General features: G+C 39.0%; 1 protein-coding gene across 1 annotated transcript in view; it reads right to left on the reverse strand.

Annotated features, from left to right (window-relative positions):
- Positions 1 to 27500, reverse strand: part of gpc5a (glypican 5a) — a 407804-nt gene that overhangs the window by 250966 nt on the left and 129338 nt on the right. The gene's annotated exons all lie outside the window — the stretch shown is intronic.

Raw genomic sequence — 27500 nt, forward strand, 5'->3', positions numbered from 1 at the left:
CATGAACTAAGCATGAAACAAGCCTGAAACTGTGGCATGAAACGAGCAGCATGAACTAAGCATGAAACAAGCATGAAACTGTGGCAGGAAAAGAGCAGCATGAACTAAGCATGAAACAAGCATGAAACTGTGGCATGAAAAGAGCAGCATGAACTAAGCATGAAACAAGCATGAAACTGTGGCATGAAAAGAGCAGCATGAACTAAGCATGAAACAAGCATGAAACTGTGGCATGAAAAGAGCAGCATGAACTAAGCATGAAACAAGCATGAAACTGTGGCATGGAAAGAGCAGCATGAACTAAGCATGAAACTGTGGCATGAAAAGAGCAGCATGAACTAAGCATGAAACAAGCATGAAACTGTGGCATGAAAAGAGCAGCATGAACTAAGCATGAAACAAGCATGAAACTGTGGCATGAAAAGAGCAGCATGAACTAAGCATAAAACAAGCATGAAACTGTGGCATGAAAAGAGCAGCATGAACTAAGCATGAAACAAGCATGAAACTGTGGCATGAAACGAGCAGCATGAACTAAGCATGAAACGAGCATGAAACTGTGGCATGAAACGAGCAATGACGCCAGGCCGACTAACTGGTGAAGACAGGTTTAAATAATAGTCTCTTGATTAGAGCAGGTGCGTGTCCCGAGCACATGAGGCAGGTGAAACTAATCAGTCGCCATGGAAACTAAAACAAACAAGGATGTACAAAAACAGGAACTAGTGGAGTCTTAAAACTAACAGAAAATAACAAAAAACATAATCCAAACCACAGATCATGACAGGCTCAAGGGACAATTAAAGACTGAGAAAGTTGAGGAATGCTCGTCAAACACTTATTCGGAACATCCCACAGGTGAACAGGCTAATTGGGAACAGGTGGGTGCCATGATTGGGTAGAAAAGCAGCTTCCGTGTAATGCTCAGTCGTTCACAAACAAGGACGGGGCGAGGCTCACCACTTTGTGAACAAATGCGTGAGAAAATTGTCGGACAGTTGAAGAACAACATTTCTCAACCAGCTATTGCAAGGAATTTAGGGATTTCATCATCTACGGTATGTAATATCATCAAAAGGTTCAGAGAATCTGGAGAAATCACTGCACGTAAGCAGCAATGCCCGTGACCTTCGATCAAAAACCGACATCAGTGTGTAAAGGACATCACCACATGGGCTCAGAAACAAATCAGGAAAACCACTGTCAGTAACTACAGTTGGTCGCTACATCTGTAAGTGCAAGTTAAAACTCTTACTATGCAAAGCAAAAGCCATTTATCAACAACACCCGGAAACGCCACCGGCTTTACTGGGCCCGAGCTCATCTAAGATGGACTGATGCAAAGTGGAAAAGTGTTCTGTGGTCTGACGAGTCCACATTTCAAATTGTCTTTGGAAACTGTGGACGTCGTGTCCTCCGGACCAAAGAGGAAAAGAACCATCCGGATTGTTATAGGCGCAAAGTGTAAAAGGCAGCATGTGTGATGGTATGGGGGTGTATTAGTGCCCAAGACATGGGTAACTTACACATCTGTGAAGGCACCATTAATGCTGAACGGTACATACAGGTTTTGGAGCAACATATGTTGCCATCCAAGCAACGTTACCATGGACGCCCCTGCTTATTTCAGCAATACAATGCCAAGCCACGTGTTACAACAGGGTGGCTTCATAGTAAAAGAGTGCGGGTACTAGACTGGCCTGCCTGTAGTCCAGACCAGTCTCCCATTGAAAATGTGTGGCGCATTATGAAGCCTAAAATACTAAAAGACCCCCGGATTGTTGAACAACTTAAGCTGTACATCAAGCAAGAATGGGAAAGAATTCCACCTGAGAAGCTTAAAAAATGTGTTTCCTCAGTTCCCAAACGTTTACTGAGTGTTGTTAAAAGGAAAGGCCATGTAACACAGTGGTAAAAATGCCCCTGTGACAACTTTTTTGCAATGTGTTGCTGCCATTAAATTCTAAGTTAATGATTATTTGCAAAAAAAAAAATGTTGTTTCTCAGTTCGAACAATAACCTCTTAAGGCCCAAGCTGTTTGTTTACATGCTTTTTTTTATTTCTCTTTGCTATTTGGGCTTATTGGACCCTAATTAGAATAAAAACTAAAAATAATCTTTTTATATGATGTACTTAGTCCATAAGTGCACAAACGTGTACTTCATGTGTAGTGGCATGCAAATTTTAATTTTTACACTTTTTTTTCAAATTCCTTTGTATGTTATACTCTTCTGACACCACCAGATGGCAGTATAAGTGTCCACATAAGTGGCCATAAAACCCCAATTCAGCAGTGCACACAATTTTGGAAATAAGAGCTAAAAGGTGCTGTCCACACATGTGGCCACTAAGGCCTTTAGAGGTTAAATATCTTGTCTTTGCAGTCTATTCAAATGAATATAAGTTGAGAATAATTAGCAAATCATTGTATTCTGTTTTTATTTACGAATTACATAACGTGCCAACTTCAACTGGTTGTGGGTGTTGTAGTTTTTCTTGCTCAATTATGATTTGTTGTTAGTCTTGTCAGTTCACAGTCACCCTCTTGTTTGTGTTTTAAGTTTATTTGATGCACGGAGGGGGGAATTATTCAGCCTTATTTGAATCAGTCATAGATATAAACCAGGGGTGTCCAAACGTTTTCCACTGAGGTCAACACAGTGAAAAATCAAAGCATTTTTTATAGTTTTTTATTTTCAAAATCAATACAATATAAGGTTTTCTTTCATCCTTTAGGGTTCTCCTCAAGATTGGTCCCGAGGACCCAGAAGGGTCTCAGTCATAAAATTTAAAATAAAAAAGATCATTACTATTTAGATTTTTTTTAATTCAACGCTTAAATCTATAAATCAAATTCTGGTTGTGGGTGTTGTTGATAAATGGCTTTGGCTTTGCATAGTAGAGTTTTAATTTGCACTTACAGATGTAGCGACAAACTGTAGTTAATGACAGTGGTTGTCTGAAGTGTTCCTGAGCCCATGTGGTGATATCCTTTACCCACTGATGTCGCTTTTTGATGCAGTACCGCCTGAGCGATCCAAGGTCCGTAATATCATCGCTTACGTGCAGTGATTTCTCCAGATTCTCCGAACCTTTTGATGATATTACGGACTGTAGATGATGAAATCCCTACATTCCTTGCAATAGCTGGTTGAGAAATGTTGTTCTTAAACTGTTCGACAATTTGCTCACGCATTTGTTCACAAATGCCCCATCCTTGTTTGTGAATGACTGAGCATTTCATGGAAGCTGCTTTTATACCCAATCATGGCACCCACCTGTTCCCAATTAGCCTGTTCACCTGTGGGATGTTCCAAATAAGTGTTTGATGAACATTCGGGGGTGTATATTGTAGCATCCTGGAAGAGTTAGTGCTGCAAGGGGTTCTGGGTATTTGTTCTGTTGTGTTTATGTTGTGTTACGGTGCGAATGTTCTCCCGAAATGTGTTTGTCACTCTCGTTTGGTGTGGGTTCACGGTGTGGCGCATATTTGTAACAGTGTTAAAGTTGTTTATACGGTACACCCTCAGTGTGACCTGTATGGCTGTTGACCAAGTATGCCTTGCATTCACTTGTGTGTGTGAAAAGCCGTAGGTATTATGTGACTGGGCCGGCACGCAAAGGAAGTGCCTTTAAGGTTTATTGGCGCTCTGCACTTCTCCCTACGTCCTTGCACCACTCCGTACAGCAGCGTAATAAAAAGTCATAAATTGTACTTTTTGAAACCGATACCGATAATTTCCGATATTACATTTTAAAGCATTTATTGGCCGAATATATCGGCAGTCCGATATTATCGGACATCTCTAATTACAAGCTAAATTTTTTCTGTAAAAAGCCCATTCTAACCAGAGAATGACCTCGTCCGCATCTGCACTGTAAAAGTATCTCTTCTCCCTTGTCGTCTTCCGTCATATGCTCTCCCCCCCCTCCAAACTGAACCTTCTCCCTCCCTCCTACCCTTTATTCGGTGTATACACTTGCTGTGAATGTGAACTTCTCAAATAAATCCAAGCTAAACAATTTTGTTTGACTACTTGATTAGAAAATTTCCAATACAGTCTAATTCAACTGGATGCAGGCGATCGTCTTCCCACACCCAAACTCCATGGCACGGGGTCTTCTCAGGGAGCGGCTCCAACACGGCAGGACGGAGCAGATGGCGAACGCGTGTCATCATCACCTTCGTTATCTGAAGGTGACATCATCCGGGCCGAGCGCCCTTTTTTCGAGCGCCCCCCCCCCCCCCCTCAAAGCCCCACTCCCATCTCCCCGCATTAAGGTAAGGGAAGCCAATGAGCACGGGCCAGCGAGCAGGGATGCATGTTTGTGTTGCCTTCCTCCCCCGGACCCCGCTCGTTTATCTTGGCTGTCAGGCAAAGGGCAGAAGTAGAGAAGGTGAAACTTCTTTATTTATTTATTTATTTTTTCTCTCCCCCCCCAAACAGGGCCAGTGTGGTTCCCATGGAAACTGCATGACAACATCGCAGTGATGAGAGAGCAAATTCTGGTCACAGGGCACCCCGCGGTGTGCCAGATCGCTGCAGCAGACCTTTGTGTTTACGTCAAGGAAATGAAGGAGCTGTCTGGGTGACTTCAAAAGGGGGTGGGGGGGGCTCTCACCTTTTAATGTGGGAGATGAGATTAATGAGCGCATATCCACACATCACTTTAAGTTAGGTCAAGAGCTAAAAGGTACATTCTCTCTTTAAAGGGGAGTTTTTAAGAGACTTACAAGGGGTGACTCGATCCGATATTGATGTCAGATATCGATCCGATATCTGCAACGATATCGGCTTGAATGTAAAATCTCCGATACAGGCAGTCCTGCAGCGCATTTAATTGTGCAGTTAACATTTAAATGTCCTCCAAAATGAGTCTTTAGTTAAGTCATTAAAGTAATACGTGAAGCTAGACCAGGGGTCGGTAACCTAAAATGTTGACAGAGCCATATTGGACCACAAATAGAAAAAAATAAATTGGTCTGGAGCCGCAAAAAATTAATAATAATAACAATTCACGCTGATGTTTCCTGCTTTCACCCATTTAACATATCTTTACCTGCTCATTACCTATCTTCTCTGCATCCTGGGGTCACACTGGTGCTTCCTGCCTTTACCCATTCAACATATCTTTACCTGCACATTACCTACCTTCTCTGCATAGTGGGGTCACGCTGGTGCTTTCTGCCTGAAATCTAGGTCTAAGTGGGACCTACATAGAGGTTTTTGTTTCATGTCTCTACGACATTCCTACTGGAAGTTACAGGCAGCTTTGTCTGTGTAAGAATAATAAGCAGTTTTGTCTGTGTTTTCTTCCTAGGGGGCGCTAGAGCACAATTTTGAGTTTTGGGGTTTGGTTTTTTTGATTAGATCGCAATTTTTGCCAGTCCTGATGTGTGTGTCCAGTTTGGTGAGTTTTGAAGCATGTTAAGGGGGTCAAATTACAGCTCAAAAAGGCAAATGTGACTGTTTTTACTAAACTTTTGTTTTGAAGGGGGAATTGCAAACTTCCTGTTGATTTTTTCTGGGGGATGTCAGTGTATGAAATCTAGGTCTAAGTGAGACCTACATAGAGGTTTTTGTTTCATGTCTCTACGACATTCCTACTGGAAGTTGCAGGCAGTTGTGTCTGTGTTTTCTTCCTAGGGGGCGCTAGAGCGCAATTTTCAGTTTTGGGGTTTGTTTTTTTGATTAGATCGCAATTGTTGCCAGTCCTGATGTGTGTGTCCAATTTGATGAGTTTTTAAGCATGTTAAGGGGGTCAAATTACAGCTCAAAGAGGCAAAGGTGACTGTTTTTACTAAACTTTTGTTTTGAAGGGGGAATTGCAAACTTCCTGTTGATTTTTTCTGGGGGATGTCAGTGTATTAAATCTAGGTCTAAGTGAGACCTACATAGAGGTGTTTGTTTCATGTCTCTACGACATTCCTACTGGAAGTTACAGGCAGTTGTGTCTGTGTTTTCTTCCTAGGGGGCGCTAGAGCGCAATTTTGAGTTTTGGGGTTTGGCTTTTTGATTAGATCGCAATTTTTGCCAGTCCTGATGTGTGTGTCCAATTTGGTGAGTTTTGAAGCATGTTAAGGGGGTCAAATTACAGCTCAAAGAGGCAAAGGTGACTGTTTTTACTAAACTTTTGTTTTGAAGGGGGAATTGCAAACTTCCTGTTGATTTTTTCTGGGGGATGTCAGTGTATGAAATCTAGGTCTAAGTGAGACCTACATAGAGGTGTTTGTTTCATGTCTCTACGACATTCCTACTGGAAGTTGCAGGCAGTTTTGTCTGTGTTTTCTTCCTAGGGGGCGCTAGAGCGCAATTTTCAGTTTTGGGGTTTGGTTTTTTGATTAGATCGCAATTGTTGCCAGTCCTGATGTGTGTGTCCAATTTGATGAGTTTTTAAGCATGTTAAGGGGGTCAAATTACAGCTCAAAGAGGCAAAGGTGACTGTTTTTACTAAACTTTTGTTTTGAAGGGGGAATTGCAAACTTCCTGTTGATTTTTTCTGGGGGATGTCAGTGTATTAAATCTAGGTCTAAGTGAGACCTACATAGAGGTGTTTGTTTCATGTCTCTACGACATTCCTACTGGAAGTTACAGGCAGTTGTGTCTGTGTTTTCTTCCTAGGGGGCGCTAGAGCGCAATTTTGAGTTTTGGGGTTTGGTTTTTTGATTAGATCGCAATTTTCGCCAGTCCTGATGTGTGTGTCCAATTTGGTGAGTTTTGAAGCATGTTAAGGGGGTCAAATTACAGCTCAAAGAGGCAAAGGTGACTGTTTTACTAAACTTTTGTTTTGAAGGGGGAATTGCAAACTTCCTGTTGATTTTTTCTGGGGGATGTCAGTGTATGAAATCTAGGTCTAAGTGAGACCTACATAGAGGTTGTTGTTTCATGTCTCTACGACATTCCTAGTGGAAGTTACAGGCAGTTTTGTCTGTGTTTTCTTCCTAGAGGCGCTAGAGCTCAATTTTTAGTTTTGGGGTTTGGTTTTTTGATTAGATCGCAATTTTCGCCAGTCCTGATGTGTGTGTCCAATTTGGTGAGTTTTGAAGCATGTTAAGGGGGTCAAATTACAGCTCAAAGAGGCAAAGGTGACTGTTTTTACTAAACTTTTGTTTTGAAGGGGGAATTGCAAACTTCCTGTTGATTTTTTCTGGGGGATGTCAGTGTATGAAATCTAGGTCTAAGTGAGACCTACATAGAGGTTTTTGTTTCATGTCTCTACGACATTCCTACTGGAAGTTGCAGGCAGTTTTGTCTGTGTTTTCTTCCTAGGGGGTGCTAGAGCTCAATTTTGAGTTTTGGGGTTTGGTTTTTTGATTAGATCGCAATTTTCGCCAGTCCTGATGTGTGTGTCCAATTTGGTGAGTTTTGAAGCCTGTTAAGGGGGTCAATTTACAGCTCAAAGAGGCGGCGCTATAATAATAATAATGATAATAATAATAATAATAAAGAATAATAAAACACTAGAAATACAATAGGGTCCTCTGTTCCAAAAGCACATTCGGTCCCTAATAATAATGAAGGCAACACGTGATTTAAGTGGCTAATTAGCTATATTAGCCTCACGAAACTGTGGCATTAAATAAACAAGACTTAGGCATGAAGCGAACAACTAGCATAAACTATGGCATGGAACAAACAAGACTTACTTGGCAAGGCACGAGGCAAACAAATGAGCACAAACAGGAACTAAAGGAGGCCAAAACAAACAGAAAACACAAAACATGATCCGGACCACGGATCATGACAAGAAGGTGAGATAACTCCTGGTAATGACTGTCTTAGAATGGCCAAAGGTACAGATGTGTGTGTCCGAGTTAAAGGAAACGGCAGGCCGTCTTCTTCTAATTAATTTATCACAATCTTTGCAAGCTGCGTAAGGTTTGCTGTGGTCTGGAACAACATGGCGCACAAACAACTATCAGAAATGTCGCCAATATTACATACAGATAATGTGTCATGAAACAAAAACAAACTAAATACACAGAGGACATAAGTAAAGGAAATTAACTGAGCTTAAATATACCTACAAACGAGGCATAATGATCCAATATGTACATACAGCTAGCCTAAATAGCATGTTAGCATGGATTATCTTGCAGTCATGCACTGACCAAATATTCCTGACTTGCACTCCATAACAAGTCAATAACATCAACAAAGCTCACCTTTGTGCATTCAAGCACAGTATAAACGTTCGGAGAAATCTCTAAAACTGGTCGCCCAGTTGTATATATATATATATATATATATATATATATATATACATATATACACATACCTATATACATATATACATACATTTATACATATATATACATATATACACATATACACATATATATATATATATATATATATATATATATATATATATATATACATACATATATACATATATATGTGTATATATATACACATACATATATATATACCTATATGTATATATATATATATATACATATGTTTATGTATATAGATACATATATATACACATATATACATGTATATACTGTATGTATATGTGTATGTGTATGTATATATATATCTATATCTATATCTATATATATAGATATAGATATAGATATATATATACTGTATATATACATAACAGTATATGTATTATATTTTTTTTCTTAAAAAATACTAAAATAAATATATATATATATATATATATATATATATATATATATATATATATATATATATATATATATATATATATATATATATATATATATATATATATATATATATATATATATATATATATTTATATAAATATATACAGTAATGTATAATGTATATAGACAACACACATAAATTAAATGACAATATTGGCTATCTTTTCTTCTTGTATTCATAAAACGTATATTTTATATATATATATATATGTATATATATATATATATATATATATATATATATATATATATATATATATATATATATATATATATATATATATATATATATATATATATATATATATATACATATATATATATATATATATAAAAAGACAAGAACATTTGAAAAAAAAGGTATTTTTATTACTAGCCCTTCTTTCTTTGAGTCATTTCACTTAATGAAGTTTTTTTTTTTAATATTCCACACTACAAAACAACAAAATTGATTACTTTTGATATGCTATCGGCTCAATATCGGTATTGGCAAATACTCAAAGCTCCTGTATCGGACGTAAAAACGTTGTTGACACCCCTAGGTATAATACTAAAAGTATGATTGATCCCTGCTGATGTTGTATCGGATCAATATCGGTATCGGCCAATACTCATAGCTCCAAAATCGGAAGTGAAAACATCGGTGCCTTTATTTGCTCGTATGCCTTTTTTATTCACCAACAATGATGCAGCACAACGTCACGTTTGTGAGAAAATATGCAGGGTAATGATCTTTATTGGGTTGAATGCTGATCAAATATCAAACCACCGACAAGCATAAAGGTTGCCTTCAAAGACCGTCAATAAGACATTCGACCTTCCCCAACATCCGGAACAACTCTCCAGGCTTAAACTGCATAAAGCAGAAACAAATTGCACAAGTAATGAATATTTAATGACTACTACATTTTTCACTCAGTGGCGGTAAATGGGAAGCATGTTTTCGTTAACAAATGAGAAGCCAATCAAAAGAACACAAGGTGCCACCCGCCTCGTCAAAAGCCTGCAGCCGCCAGATAAGCCCAGACAATGATAGCGAGATACCGCAGCCTTTTCGCTGCGATACTGGCAGGGGAAAGAATGAAGTCTCTTCTGGAGTACGCGTCAGCACGGATGTGCTCCACATGCCATCACGACATCAACATGAAACATTGATAACACAACACACATAACGGTTGAATCTCTTTGCATGAAGTTTTCAATTTGTACTCCTATACCGACAATTCCCTCAATAAAAACATATTTGTTCAATGCACACTCTTCTCACCAAACTGTAAACAAGGAAATAAATATACCAGTTGCTTTATTATGGATGCCCATTACTGAAATTGTTCCATTAGCTTTTGTTTACTTCTCTATAATGTGCTATAGTGCTGCACGATACAAGCGTATATATCTCAGGACGACATTAAAATGTCTATCGTACGATATAATTCTCGACTGTTTTTACCAGGGGTGGGCAATTAATTTTTACCGGGGGGCGCATGAGCAACTCGAGCACTGCTGTAGGGCCACACGGACAATATTTCAATTAAATTTTGCTCATATTATTTTTGATTTAGCGTAAGATAAATAATATTAATAATAATAATAATAATAATAATAATAATTTCATTTAACCTAACTTAACTTTATACAAAAGCAGATTGCTTTTGATGGTTTTATTTTTAACACTGTCTTACACAACACTTCCTGATGTATAATACAATGCAACAATGTCAATTTCTGTCACTTTATCCTGCATCCTCTTTAAAAGTCCAACATTTTTCCCCGTCAGATTTGGACAACCATCTGTTGTCACACCTGCCAGCTCGTCCCATTTCAGTCCTAACATGTCCAAACACACATTTACCTATGTGAACAAGTCATTACCTGTGGTTGTCTCTTTAAGTTAAAGTTAAAGTTAAAGTACCAATGATTGTCACACACACACTAGGTGTGGTGAAATGTGTCCTCTGCATTTGACCCATCCCCTTGATCACCCCCTGGGAGGTGAGGGGAGCAGTGGGCAGCAGCGTAGCCGCGCCCGGGAATAATTTTTGGTGATTTAACCCCCAATTCCAACCCTTGATGCTGAGTGCCAAGCAGGGAGGTAATGGGTCCCATTTTTATAGTCTTTGGTATGACCCGGCCGGGATTTGAACTCACAACCTACCGATCTCAGGGCGGACACTCTAATTGACTGCATGGCTGCCAGCTACTCCGTGATTTGAAAGTCTGCAGTTATCCCACGTAAGAAGATGAGCAGCTGGGCGGTGTCACGTACATCGCAGCTCTCATCCAAAGCCAGCGAAAAACAGTCAAAGTCGGCCGTTCTGTTTTTCGGCTGAAGCTCCAAGTTTCCAGCGATGGTCTCAACCCGCCTTGTTACAGTGCGTCGGGAGAGTGACACGTTCTCAAATGTCAGCATATCAGCGCAACAGAGTCCAATAAGCACTCCTTCATAAACTCTCCGTCAGAAAACGCCTTACTTTTTCTGGCGATTTTGTGAGAAATGACAAAACTTGTAATGACGGCTGCATCTCTGGGGGTGTGAAATTTGGCAAAAAGTCCTTGTTGGGTTTGCAGTTTTACCATCAACGCATCAGCCTCCCTTGCGCGCGCTTCATCAGACAGATTCCGGTATTTTTCCTCGTGCTTGGTCGTGTAGTGGCGATTCAAATTATATTCTTTAAACACAACAACTTGTGTACCACAAATTAAGCACACAGCTTTACCTTCAATTTATGTAAAGAAATACTTGGCAGTCCATGTCTTGTTGAAAACACGCCATTCCTCATCAACTTTTCTTTTTTTAGCGTGAGCTGACATCTCGGTGGTAACTGGGCATCACTTGTCGCTGTGCACCTTCACTCACAGGTTACACACGGACATACGCCCATAAATAACACTTTTCAAAATAAAAGCAGCACAGTTGAATTGCACGCTCGACATAGATGTTTTTTTCAATGTATTTTGTAATTTGTGATTGCCGCTGTTAACATTCACTCACAATCACACACGAGCATACGTCCACACGGAAGTGATACAAATAACGCTTTTCAAAACAAAAGCAGCACCAATGTGTTGCACACTCGACATAGTATTATTTTGCAAATAATAATTAACTTAGAATTTCATGGCTGCAACACGTGCCAAAGTAGTTGGGAAAGGGCATGTTCACCACTGTGTTACATGGCCTTTCCTTTTAACAACACTCAGTAAACGTTTGGGAACTGAGGAGACACATTTTTGAAGCTTCTCAGGTGGAATTCTTTCCCATTCTTGCTTGATGTGCAGCTTAAGTTGTTCAACAGTCCGGGGGTCTCCGTTGTGCTATTTTAGGCTTCATAATGCGCCACACATTTTCAATGGGAGACAGGTCTGGACTACAGGCAGGCCAGTCTAGTACCCGCACGCTTTTACTATGAAGCCACGCTGATGTAACACGTGGCTTGGCATTGTCTTGCTGAAATAAGCAGGGGCGTCCATGATAACGTTGCTTGGATGGCAACATATGTTGCTCCAAAACCTGTATGTACCTTTCAGCATTAATGGTGCCTTCACAGATGTGTAAGTTACCCATGTCTTGGACACTAATACGCCCCCACACCATCACACATGCTGGCTTTTCAACTTTGCACAAATGTAACAATCCGGATGACCGTCCACAGTTTCCAAAAACAATTTGAAAGGTGTACTCATCAGACCACAGAACACTTTTCCACTTTGTATCAGTCCATCTTAGATGAGCTCAGGCCCAGCGAAGCCGACGGCGTTTCTGGGTGTTGTTGATAAACGTGTGCACCTTGCATAGGAGAGTTTTAACTTGCACTTACACATGTAGCGACTAACTGTAGTTACTGACAGTGGGTTTCTGAAGTGTTCTTGAGCCCATGTGGTGATATCCTTTACACACTGATGTCGCTTGTTGATGCAGTACAGCCTGAGGGATCGAAGATCACGGGCTTAGCTGCTTACGTGCAGTGATTTCTCCGGATTCTCTGAACCCTTTGATGATAATACGGACCGTAGATGGTGAAATCTCCAAATTCCTTGCAGAATAACTGGTTGAGAAAGGTTTTTCTTAAACTGTTGTTCACGCATTTGTTGACAAAGTGGTGACCCTCGCCCCATCCTTGTTTGTGAATGACTGACCATTTCATGGAATCTACTTTTATACCCAATCATGGCACCCACCTGTTCCCAATTTGCCTGTTCACCTGTGGGATGTTCCAAATAAATGTTTGATGAGCATTCCTCAACTTTATCAGTATTTATTGCCACCTTTCCCAACTTCTTTGTCACGTGTTGATATATATATATATATATATATATATATATATATATATATATATATATATATATATATATATATATATATATATATATATATATATATATATATATATATATATATATATATATATATATATATATATATATATATATATATATATACACATGTATGTATATATATATATATATATATGTATATTAGGGATGTCCGATAATGGCTTTTTGCCGATATCCGATATGCCGATATTGTCCAACTCTTTAATCACCGATACCGATATCAACCGATACCGATATCAACCGATATATACAGTCGTGGAATTAACACATTATTATGCCTAATTTGGACAACCAGGTATGGTGAAGATAAGGTACTTTTTAAAAAAATTTATCAAATAAAATAAGATAAATAAATTAAAAACATTTTCTTGAATAAAAAAGAAAGTAAAACAATATAAAAACAGTTACATAGAAACTAGTAGTTAATGAAAATTTGTAAAATTAACTGTTGAAGGTTAGTATTATTAGTGGAACAGCAGCACGCACAATCATGTGTGCTTACGGACTGTATCCCTTGCAGACTGTATTGATATATATTGATATATAATGTAGGAACCAGAATATTAATAACAGAAAGAAACAACCCTTTTGTGTGAATGAGTGTAAATGGGGGAGGGAGGTTTTTTGGGTTGGTGCACTAATTGTAAGTGTATCTTGTGTTTTTTATGTGGATTTAATAAAAAAAATAAAAATAATTTTAAAAAAAAAACATAATGATGATAAAAAAACCGATACCGACAATTTTCGATATTACATTTTAACGCATTTATCGGCCGATAATATCGGCAGACCGATATTATCGGACATCTCTAATGTATGTATATATATATATATATATATATGTATATATATGTATATATATATATATATATATATATATATATATATATATATATATATATATATATATATATATATATATATATATATATATATATATATATATATATATACATATATATATATATATATATATATATATATATATATATATATATATATATATACATATATATACATATATATATATATATACATGTATACATATATATGCATATATATATACATATATATACATAGTATGGGGAACATATTCACCATTAATAAGTTACTTATTAACATGCAAATTAGTAACATATTGGCTCTTAATTAGTCATTTTTAAGTACTTATTAATGCCTATTCTGCATGGCCTTATTATACAACCAGTAAGTTGGTTTTAGACTGACACATGTTTCCGTTTCAATTTGCATGAAAACACTCTTACAGGCATCACACATGGAACGGTTTACTAAGCATGAATGGTTTTAGTTATATTGTAAAACTTACAAACAACTGCTCGGCGTGATGAATGCAGTATCCATACGAGTAGAAACGCTACGGACGACCAGAAGACGGAATTTTGCAATTCGGTTGAAAGCCCTTGCAGTGAGCAAACTCGTCCAAAAGATGGCGCCACAGCACAAACAATAACACATGTATTCAGTGTCTTTGATTGTTTGTTTGTTTGTTTTTAAATGAGCAAAGAAAAACCAAGAAATTAGCCGCACCGTTTTATAAGCCTCGGGGTTAAAAGCGTAGGGGAAAAGTAGCGGCTTATAATACGGACTTTACGGTATATCTAGATATATATTTACTGTCCATATTGCACAGCACTAATGTGTTACACAACCTTAGTTACATACGCCCCGATTTTAGTATATTTCAGTTTTAGACATGTTTCGGTTTCAATTTGCATGAAAACACTCCTACAGACATCACACATGGTTTAGTAAGTATGAATGGTTTTAGTTATATTGTAAAACTTACAAACAACTGCTCGGCGTGATGAACGCAGAATCCATACGAGTAGAAACGCTACGGACGACCAGAAGACGGAATTTTGCTATTCGGTTGAAAGCTTTTGCAGCGAGCAAACTCGTCCAAAAGATGGCGCCACAGCACAAACAATAACACATATATTCAGTGTCTTTAATTGTTTTGTTCTTTTTGTTCTTTTTAAATGAGCAAAGAAAAACAAAGAAATTAGCTACACCGTTTTATAAGCCTCGGGGTAAAAAGCGTAGGAAAAAAGTAGCGGATTATAGTCCGGAATTTAAGGTATAAATGGTTATATATTTACTGTCCATATTGCACAGCACTGTGTTACAAAACCTTAGTTTACATACGCCCCGGTTTTAGTATATTTCAGTTTTAGACATGTTTCGATTTAAATTTGCATGAAAACACTCCTACAGACATCACACATGGTTTAGTAAGTATGAATGGTTTTAGTTATATTTTAAAACTTACAAACAACTGCTAGGCGTGATGAATGCAGAATCCATACGAGTAGAAACGCTACGGACGACCAGAAGACGGAATTTTGCAATTGGGTTGAAAGCCCTTGCAGTGAGCAAACTCGTCCAAAAGATGGCGCCACAGCACAAACAACAACACATATATTCAGTGTCTTTGATTGTTTTTTTGTTTGTTTTTAAATGAGCAAAGAAAAAACAAGAAATTAGCCGCACCGTTTTATAAGCCTCTGGGTTAAAAGCGTAGGGAAAAAGTAGCGGCTTATAATACGGACTTTACGGTATATCTGGATATATATTTATTGTCCATATTGCACAGCACTAATGTGTTACACAACCTTAGTTACATACGCCCCGGTTTTAATATATTTCAGTTTTAGACATGTTTCGGTTTCAATTTGCATGAAAACACTCCTACAGACATTACACATGGAACGGTTTAGTAAGTATGAATGGTTTTAGTTATATTGTAAAACTTACAAACAACTGCCTGGCGTGATGAACGCAGAATCCATACGAGTAGAAACGCTACGGACGACCAGAAGACAGAATTTTGCAATTTGGTTGAAAAGCTCTTGCAGTGAGCAAACTCGTCCAAAAGATGGCGCCACAGCACAAACAACAACACATATATTCAGTGTCTTTGATTGTTTTTTTGTTTGTTTTTAAATGAGCAAAGAAAAAACAAGAAATTAGCTGCACCGTTTTATAAGCCTCTGGGTTAAAAGCGTAGGGGAAAAGTAGCGGCTTATAATACGGACTTTACGGTATATCCGGATATATATTTACTGTCCATATTGCACAGCACCAATGTGTTACACAACCTTAGTTACATACGCCCCGATTTTAGTATATTTCAGTTTTAGACATGTTTCGGTTTCAATTTGCATGAAAACACTCCTACAGACATCACACATGGAACGGTTTAGTAAGTATGAATGGTTTTAGTTATATTGTAAAACTTACAAACAACTGTTCGGCGTGATGAACGCAGAATCCATTCGAGTAGAAACGCTACGGACGACCAGAAGACAGAATTTTGCAATTCGGTTGAAAAGCTCTTGCAGTGAGCAAACTCGTCCAAAAGATGGCGCCACAGCACAAACAATAACACATATATTCAGTGTCTTTAATTGTTTTGTTCTTTTTGTTCTTTTTAAATGAGCAAAGAAAAACAAAGAAATTAGCTACACCGTTTTATAAGCCTCGGGGTAAAAAGCGTAGGAAAAAAGTACCGGATTATAGTCCGGAATTTAAGGTATAAATGTTTATGTATTTACAGTCCATATTGCACAGCACTGTGTTACAAAACCTTGGTTTACATACGCCTCGGTTTTTTAGTGTGGTTCAGTTTTAGACATGTTTCGATTTCAATTTGCATGAAAGCACTCCTACAGACATTACACATGGAACGGTTTAGTAAGTATGAATGGTTTTAGATATATTGTAAAACTTACAAACAACTGCTTGGCGTGATGAACGCAGTATTCATACGAGTAGAAACGCTCTTGAAAGCTCATATATTGTCCATATTGCACAGCACTAATGTGTTACAAAACCTTGGTTTACATACGCCCCGGTTTTTTAGTATGTTTCAGTTTTAGACATGTTTCGATTTCAATTTGCATGAAAACACTCCTACAGACATCACACATGGAACGGTTTAGTAAGTATGAATGGTTTTAGTTATATTGTAAAACTTACAAACAACTGCTCGGCGTGATGAACGCAGAATCCATACGAGTAGAAACGCTACGGACGACCAGAAGACGGAATTTTGCAATTCGGTTGAAAGCTCTTGCAGTGAGCAAACTCGTCCAAAAGATGGCGCCACAGCACAAACAACAACACATATATTCAGTGTCTTTGATTGTTTTTTTGTTTGTTTTTAAATGAGCAAAGAAAAACCAAGAAATTAGCCGCACCGTTTTATAAGCCTCGGGGTTAAAAGCGTAGGGGAAAAGTAGCGGCTTATAATACGAACTTTACGGTATATCTGGATATATAATTACTGTCCATATTGCACAGCACTAATGTGTTACACAAACAAACTCGTCCAAAAGATGGCGCCACAGCACAAACAACAACACATATATTCAGTGTCTTTAATTGTTTTGTTCTTTTTGTTCTTTTTAAATGAGCAAAGAAAAACAAAGAAATTAGCTACACCGTTTTATAAGCCTCGGGGTAAAAACCGTAGGAAAAAAGTAGCGGATTATAGTCCGGAATTTAAGGTATAAATGGTTATATATTTACTGTCCATATTGCACAGCACTGTGTTACAAAACCTTAGTTTACATACGCCCCGGTTTTAGTATATTTCGGTTTTAGACATGTTTCGATTTCAATTTGCATGAAAACACTCCTACAGACATTACACATGGAACGGTTTAGTAAGTATGAATGGTTTTAGTTATATTGTAAAACTTACAAACAACTGCTTGGCGTGATGAACGCAGAATCCATACGAGTAGAAACGCTACGGACGACCAGAAGACAGAATTTTGCAATTCGGTTGAAAGCTCTTGCAGTGAGCAAACTCGTCCAAAAGATGGCGCCACAGCACAAACAATAACACATATATTCAGTGTCTTTGATTGTTTTTTTGTTTGTTTTTAAATGAGCAAAGAAAAACCAAGAAATTAGCCGCACCGTTTTATAAGCCTCGGGGTTAAAAGCGTAGGGAAAACGTAGCGGCTTATAGTCCGGAATGTACGGTACATCTGGATATATATTTATTGTCCATATTGCACAGCACTAATGTGTTACACAACCTTGTGTTATTTCACACCACCTTTTAATCAGCCCTGACAGCGACTTTATGTCTTTATGTTAATGAGCTCGAGTGTAAACAATTAGCTCGCACTCACGTAGCCTTTTTCTTCCGCTCACGCCTAACGAGCGTCAGGCAAACGCTTTTTTTTCCCACTGCTTTCCCTCTGATTTATATCGGAGGTAAAGGCGGAGGAGAGATCCGCGGAGAGTATGTGGGCGGGCCGATATGAGACCATGGTGTTGGGGGGGGGAAGGGGGGGTCATGACAGCTCATCAGCGGACAATAAGGCCTGGGCTTGTTGGTGTCCTGCTCCCTGGCAGGGTCACAAGCTGCTCCAGATGCTAAAGGCAAGCGTCCAGCTTCCCAAAATGTGCTCGTTTGTCCTCGCTCGGAGGCGCCAGGAAAAAAAAAAAAAAAAAGAAAAAAAAAAAACGTTATTAGAATTTGAGCTTAGGAACTCAATCGAGTGAGCTGTGGATTGAGTCACTTGGGATATAATCGCCGGGATGTGGTCTAAACCCGGGCAGGATATAAGGTCATGTCGGAGTGGAACTCTAGCCAAGCCCTCAAGTGCCTCGGTGGCTTTTGTGGTTATCTGCGGTGGCCAGCTGTCGTGATTGAGGAGATCCTCAAAAAGGGTCCCGTTGCCTCCTCGTCCTCGTCCTCCGCGTCTCATCTTTCGCCGCCGCGGCCGCATGTGCGCACTCGCCTGGTCACCCAGGCCGACGCGTCCGAGCGGGAGTGTTTCGACTGATGTGTGCTAACGTGATGCCGGTGCCGAGGAGGTGCAGCTTTGTTTGTTTGCTCGGGGTGAAAAGTTACGCAATACAGGCGTACCTTGGTTTACACACACCCCGGTTTTAGTATCTGTCAGTTTTAGACCGACACATGTTTCGGTTTTAGTATGATTAAACACACCGGTAAATTACACACCACTATCACTATCACGATATTGACGCAATACAGACGTACCTTGGTTTACACATGCCCCAGTTTTAGTATGTTTCAGTTTTAGACCGACACATGTTTCGGTTTTAGTACGATTAAACACATCGGAATCTAGCGAAATGAAAATGACACACCACAGTTGTCGTGACCAAAGCTATCACGATATTGACGCAATACAGGCGTACCTTGGTTTACATACGCCCCGGTTTTAGTATGTTTCAGTTTTATACCGACACATGTTTCGGTTTTAGTACGATTCAAGACACAGGGATCTAACAAAAGGAAAAGTACACACCACGGTTATCGGGACCAAAGCTATCACGATATTCATGCAATACAGACGTACCTTGGTTTACATACGCCCTGGTTTTAGTATGTGTCAGTTTTAGACCGACACATGTTTCGGTTTTAGTACGATTCAAGACACAGGGATCTAACAAAAGGAAAAGTACACACCACGGTTATCGGGACCAAAGCTATCACGATATTCATGCAATACAGACGTACCTTGGTTTACATACGCCCTGGTTTTAGTATCTGTCAGTTTTAGACCGACACATGTTTCGGTTTTAGTACGATTAAACACGCCGGTAAATTACACACCACTAGCACTATCACGATATTGACGCAATACAGACGTACCGTGGTTTACACATGCCCCTGTTTTAGTATGTTTCAGTTTTAGACCGACACATGTTTCGGTTTTAGTACGACTAAACACATGGGAATCTATCGAAATGAAAATGACACACCACGGTTGTCGTGACCAAAGCTATCACGATATTGACGCAATACAGGCGTACCTTGGTTTACATACGCCCCGGTTTTAGTATGTTTCAGTTTTAGACCGACGTAGGTTTAGGTTTTACTTCGATGAAATGAAAATGACACACCACAGTTGTCGTGACCAAAGCTATCACGATATTGACACAATACAGACGCACCTTGGTTTACACATGCCCCAGTTTTAGTATGTTTCAGTTTTAGACCGACACATGTTTCGGTTTTAGTACGATTCAAGACACAGGGATCTAACAAAAGGAAAAGTACACACCACGGTTATCGGGACCAAAGCTATCACGATATTCATGCAATACAGACGTACCTTGGTTTACATAGACCCTGGTTTTAGTATGTGTCAGTTTTAGACTGAGACATGTTTCGGTTTTAGTACGATATAACGAAATGTTAATTACACACCACGCTTATCGTGACCACAGCTATCACGATATTGACGCAATACAGACGTATCTTGGTTTACAAACGCCCCGGTTTTAGTATTTTTCAGTATTACACGGACACAGGTTTCGGTTTTAGTACGATTAAACACACCGGGATCTAGCGAAATGAGAATTCCACACCACGATTATTTTGACCAAAGCTATCAAGATATTGACGCAATACAGACGTTCCTTGATTTACATACGCCCCAGTTTTAGTATGTTTCAGTTTTAGACCAACACGTGTTTCGGTTTTAGTACGATTAAACACATCGGAATCTAGCGAAATGAAAATGACACACCACAGTTGTCGTGACCAAAACTATCACGATATTGACGCAATACAGACGCACCTTGTTTTACATACACCCCGGTTTTAGTATTTTTCGGTTTAAAACCGACACATGTTTTGGTTTTAGTACTATTAAACACACCGGTAAATTACACACCACTATCACTATCACGATATTGATGCAATACAGACGTACCTTGGTTTACATACGCCCCAGTTTTAGTATGTTTCAGTTTTAGACCGACACATGTTTCGGTTTTAGTACGATTAAACACATCGGAATCTATCGAAATGAAAATGACACACCACAGTTGTCGTGACCAAAGCTATCACGATATTGACGCAATACAGACGCACCTTGGTTTACATACGCCCCGGTTTTAGTATGTTTCGGTTTAAGACCGACACATGTTTCGGTTTTAGTACGATTAAACACACCGGTAAATTACACACCACTATCACTATCACGATATTGATGCAATGCAGACGTTCCTTGGTTTACATACGCCCCAGTTTTAGTATGTTTCAGTTTTAGACCGACACGTTTCGGTTTTAGTACGATTGAACACACAGAGATCTAACGAAGTGAAAATTACACAACACGGTAATCTTGACCAAAGCTATCACGATATTGACACAATACAGACGTACCTTTGTTTACACACTCCCCTGTTTTAGTATGTTTCGGTTTTAGTACGTTTCGGTTTTAGTGCGATTAAACACACAGGGATCCAGCGAAATGAAAATTACACACCACGGTTATCGTGACCAAAGCTATCATGATATTGACGCAATACAGACGTACCTCGGTTTACTTACGCCCCGGTTTTAGTATGTTTCACTTTTAGACCGACACATGTTTCGGTTTTAGTACGATTAAACACACAGGGATTTAACATAATGAAAATTACACAACACGGTAATCTTGACCAAAGCTAGCACGATATTGACGCAATACAGACGTACCTTGGTTTACATACTCCCCTGTTTTAGTATGTTTCGGTTTTAGTACGATTAAACACGCCGCGATCGAGCGAAATGAAAATTACACACCACGGTTATCGTGAACTAAGCTATCACGATATTGACGCAATACAGACATACCCTGGTTTACATAAGTCCCGGTTTTAGTCTGTTTCATTTTTAGACTGAGACATGTTTCGGTTTTAGTTCGATTTAACAAAATGAAAATTACACACCACGCTTATCGTGACCAAAGCTATCATGATATTGACGCAATACAGACGTACCTGAGTTTATATACGCCCCGGTTTTAGTATGTTTCATTTTTAGACCGACACATGTTTCGGTTTTAGTACGATTAAACACACCGGGATATAACAAAATTAAATTTACACACCACGGTTATCGTGACCAAAGCTATCACGATATTGACGCAATACAGACGTATCGCCCCGGTTTTAGTATGTTTCAGTTTTAGACCGACACATGTTTCGGTTTTAGTACAATTAAACACACAGGGATCTAACGAAGTGAAAATTACACAACACGGTGATCTTGACCAAAGCTAGCACGATATTGACGCAATACAGACGTACCTTGGCTTACATACTCCCCTGTTTTAGTATGTTTCGGTTTTAGTACGATTAAACACACCGGGATCCAGCGAAATTAAAATTACACACCACGGTTATTATGGCCAAAACTATCACCATATTGATGCGATACAGACATACCTTGGTTTACATACGCCCCGGTTTTAGTATGTTTCAGTTTTAGACCGACAAATGAAAATTACACACCACGGTTGTCGTGACCTAAGCTATCACGATATTGACGCAATACAGACGTACCTTGGTTTACACACACCCCGGTTTTAGTATGTTTCAGTTTTAGACCGACACATGTTTCAGTTTTAGTACCATTAAACACACCGGGATTTAACAAAATGAAAATTACACGCCACGGTTATCGTGATCAAAGCTATCACGATATTGACGCAATACAGACGTACCTCGGTTTACATACGCCCCGGTTTTCGTATGTTTCAGTTTTAGGCAAGGCAAGGCAAGGCAACTTTATTTGTATAGCGCTTTTCATACACAAGGCAGACTCAAAGTGCTTCACAGACAACAAAGTGAAATGAAAGAAAATAAAAGCAAAATTAAAATGCAGACAATAAAAATAAGAACAGTGCAGACGTTAAAAGTTAAAAGATTAAAAGATTTAGCTGAAAGCTAAGGTGAACATAAAAGTCTTCAGTCTAGTTTTAAAAGTAGTGAGAGTTGGGGAGAGTCTGACATCTTCAGGAAGTTTATTCCAGCTATGTGTTGCATAGTGACTGAATGATGATCTCCCTTGATTTGAGTTTACTCTTGGAACCGCTAACAGATTGGTCTCAGAAGATCTTAGTGATCTAGAGGGCGTATATAGTGGGAGCATATCAGTGATATACTTGGGCCCTAGACCATGTAGTGATTTATATGTGAGCAGGAGGATTTTGAAATCTATTCTCTGATGTACAGGGAGCCAATGTAAGGATTTAAGAATTGGTGTAATGTGCTCACATTTTTTGGTCTTTGTTAGAACTCTAGCAGCAGCGTTCTGAACAAGCTGTAGCTGCCTGACAGTTTTTTTGGGAAGACCTGCAAGGAGACCATTACAATAGTCTAGCCTACTGGTAATAAAGGCATGTACAAGTTTTTCTAAGTCTTGAGCTGACATGAGCCCTCTAAGTCTTTTTACATTTTTGAGGTGATAGTAGGCCGATTTTGTTACTGATTTGATGTGACTGTCGAAATGTAAATCAGAATCTAAAATAACCCCAAGATTTCTGGCTTTATTTGAGGTTTTCAGGGACAGTGATTTAAGGTGTTGGATGACTTTAAACCTTTCTTTTTTAGCACCAAAAACAATTATCTCAGTTTTATCTTCATTTAGTTGTAGGAAATTTTGGCACATCCAGTGTTTGACTTGCTCAATGCACTGGCACAGAAGATCTATGGGGCGATAGTCATTTGGTGATAGCGCTACATAGATTTGGGTGTCATCGGCATAGCAATGATGGTCAATGTTATTATTTTGCATGATTTGTCCTAGTGGGAGCATATAGATGTTAAATAAAGTCGGCCCCAAGATTGAACCTTGGGGGACTCCACACGTTACGTTGGTTGGTTCTGATACAAAGTCACCAATGGAAACAAAATAGTTCCTATCTTGTAGATATGACTTGAACCAGCTTAAAACTGTGCCTGAGATCCCCACCCAGTTTTCCAACCTGTCCAAAAGTATTGAGTGGTCGACAGTGTCAAATGCAGCACTGAGGTCCAAAAGCATTAATACTGAAGTTTTGCCAGAGTCTGTGTTTAGACGGATGTCATTTATAACTTTAAGAAGGGCCGTCTCTGTGCTATGAAGAGGTCGAAATCCTGACTGGAAGTTGTTGTGGCAGCCAGTAGAAGCCAAGAAGTGATTTAGTTGTTGGAGGACAACTTTCTCAATTATTTTACTTATGAATGGTAGATTTGAAATTGGTCTGTAGTTGTTGATAACAGAGGCATCTAGGCTCTGCTTTTTTAGAAGAGGTTTAATGACTGCAGTTTTGAAAGCCTTCGGGAAATTGCCCGATTTAATAGAATTATTAACTATTTGCAAGATGTCTGTTGATAGGCAGTCAAAAACATTCTTAAATAAGTTGGTAGGTAAAACATCAAGGCAGCAGGTGGATGACTTTAGAGCTGTCACCGTTTCCACTAGAGTTTTAGAGTCTATGGCATTAAAGCTTGCCATCATTGCTGTGTTACTTTTGCCTAAATGGGGTGGTGATCCAACTTTTTTACTTGAGATATTGATGGTGCGTCTGATGCCTTCAATTTTATCAGTATAAAAGAATGCAAAGTCATTGCATTTCTGCGTGGAATGGAGTTCGGCTGGTATTTGTGTTGGGGGTTTAGTCAGTCTGTCAACGATTGTGAATAGGGTTTTGGCCTTATTTGTGTTGCTGTTTATGATATTGGAGAAGAATGTTTCTCTAGCACTTTTTAAGACTAAATTGTAGGCCTGGAGGCTCTCTTTATAGATGTCATGGTGAATATGAAGTTTTGTATTCCGCCAGATTCGTTCAGCCTTCCTGCACTCTCTTCTCTGGGCTGTTACAGCAGCAGATTTTCTCCAGGGTGCCTTTTGCTTGCCAGAAATCGTTTTAACTGTAACAGGTGCAATGATATCTATGATATACACAATTTTGGAATTAAAGTTGCTTACAAGATCATCAGCATGACATGGGTTTAGAGGTGGTAGTGAGGAGATGGCGTTTTTAAAGAGGACATTAGCATGTTCATTTATGTACCGCTTTTTGACATTCTTTGATTCTGTTTGTGTGTCCGGGATTACAGAAATATTAAAGAAAACACAGAAATGATCAGACAATGAAGGATCAATCACAAGAACATCAGAAACATTGAGACCTTTTGTGATAATCAGGTCCAGGGTGTGTCCCTTATAATGTGTAGCCTCTTTCACATGTTGAGACAGTTCAAATGTGTCTAAAATAGTAAAAAGTTCTTTTGCGCCCTTGTCATTTAAATCGTCAATATGAAAATTAAAATCACCAGTTATAACCAGGCAGTCAAAGTCAGTGGAGATGCTAGACAATAGTTCAGTAAAATCATCAAAAAATTTGCAGAATATTTAGGTGGCCTGTAGATAATTAACAAGAGAATTTTGGGAGAGCATTTCAACACAGCACACAGGTATTCAAATGATGTAAACTCACCGAGTGACATCTGTTTCCCCTGAAACATGTTTTTAAATATAGCAGCAACCCCTCCACCTCTTTTCCCCGATCTACATATATCAATGAAGTTATAGTTGGGGGGTGCTGTCTCAATCAGAATGCTTGCACTGTTATTTTGTTCCAGCCATGTTTCAGTTAAAAACATAAAGTCAAGTTTAGAAGTGCTAATAAAATCATTGACTAAAAATGATTTGCTATTCAGAGACCTGACATTGAGCAGACCCATCCTGATGGTGTTATTGACAGGCTTCGATGTTGGCTTTGATTTGGAGATAATAGGAATGAGATTGTTTAGGTTAGCAGGGTGGCTAAGTTTCCCAATGTTTACTCTCTTGGTAGTCACAACAGGGATGTAGAAGGTGCCATGATTTGATGTAGGCAACCTTGGGCCCAGCTGATAATGTGGTCTACTGCTGAACCCTTTTCTGTATCAGAAATATTCAGGGCGAGGCGGGGTTTGCCGTAAGGGGGAGGGGGAGTGAGCAGCGTCAGAGCGTTTTAGACCGACAATTGGAAATTACACACCACGGTCATCGTGACCAAAGCTATCACAATATTGACACAATACAGACCGACACATGTTTCGGTTTTAGTACGATTAAACAAACAGGGATCTAACGAAGTGAAAAGTACACACCACGGTTATCGTGACCAAAGCTATCACAATATTGACGCAATACGGACGTACCTTGGTTTACATACGCCCCGGTTTTAGTATGTTTCAGTTAGTTTTAGTACTATTCAAGACACAGAGATCTAGCGAAATGAAAATTACACACCCCGGTTATCAACACCAAAGCTATCACGATAATGTTGACTGTGCTCCGGAAGTACTTATACACACACCGAAAAAGTTCGGTTTTAGTACGATTAAACCCATCGGGACCTATTGAAATGAAAATACGCCCCGGTTTTAGTATGTTTCAGTTTTAGACCGACACGTTTCGGTTTTAGTACGATTGAACACACAGGGATCTAACGAAGAGAAAATTACACAACATAGTTATCGTGACTAAAGCTATCACGATATTGATGCAATACAGACGTACCTTGGTTTGTATACGCCCCCGGTTTTAGTATGTTTCAGTTTTAGACCGAGACATGTTTCGGTTTTAGTACGATTAAACACTAACGAAATGTAATTTACACACCACGGTTATCGTGACCAAAGCTATCACGATATTGACGCAGTACAGACGTACCTTGGTTTACATACACCCCGGTTTTAGTATGTTTCAGTTTTAGACTGAGACATTTTTCGGTTTTAGTACGATAGGGATCTAGCTCAATGAAAACTACAGTAAAAAAATGCCTCGGCTTTAGTTGAATTCAACTTTCTGACCAGCTGGCAGCCTCGACGGTGCTGGGAATTCTCTGTCACATTAGTCGCATGTCGCTTCTGCGGTGCAGCAAAAGGAGACGTCTTTGACTTCCACTAAGAGAAGAGCTCTGCATAATGTATTTGACAGCACACGTTGAAAAGGTGCTCCTCTCTCAGTTGAAAACCAGGTCAGTTCTTCGTTGCAAACAAACACGAGAGGTCTTGAGACATTCCGACATGTATCACTCGGATTTCACCCCGCGGTCCGTCACCCGTCTCCGACAGCCCGGATAAGAAACAACCACACTGCGGCATTCATCATCAAAATTGATGCACACAAGTGGCCTCAGTATCAGCAATCTGCGCCCCCCCTCCCTCCCTCCCCCCCTGCCTTTCTGCTCTGTGTGCGCACCCCAAAGCACACAGCTCCATCTGCTGGTCAAAAAAAAAACAGCCTGAAGCTGATACACTGCAAAAACTGAAGATGAAATATCTCAAATAAGGGTGATATTTGCTTATTTTCTGTCTGATAAGATAATTCTTCTCACTAAGCAGATTTTATGTTAGAGTGTTTTACTTGTTTTAAGGGTTTTGGTCCTAAATTCTCTCAGTAAGATATTACAGCTCGTTGCTGATATGTGATGACCTATATTGAGTAAAACATGCTTGAAACTAGAATATCAACTGTTGCAAAGCTGTGTCATCAACACTCACAAGTATAAAAGTAATAATTTCTTATTTCAAGCGTGAAATAAAAAAAATCATGACTTTGACACAATTGTGTCTCATCTCAGATGACAGCCAAATGGACTTTGCTGTTTTATTTTCAATGAAACAAGAGAAAAGTCCAGCAAACGGACAGTTGATATTTAA

This window comes from Entelurus aequoreus, linkage group LG02, assembly GCF_033978785.1.
Source record: "Entelurus aequoreus isolate RoL-2023_Sb linkage group LG02, RoL_Eaeq_v1.1, whole genome shotgun sequence".
Taxonomy (NCBI): domain Eukaryota; kingdom Metazoa; phylum Chordata; class Actinopteri; order Syngnathiformes; family Syngnathidae; genus Entelurus; species Entelurus aequoreus.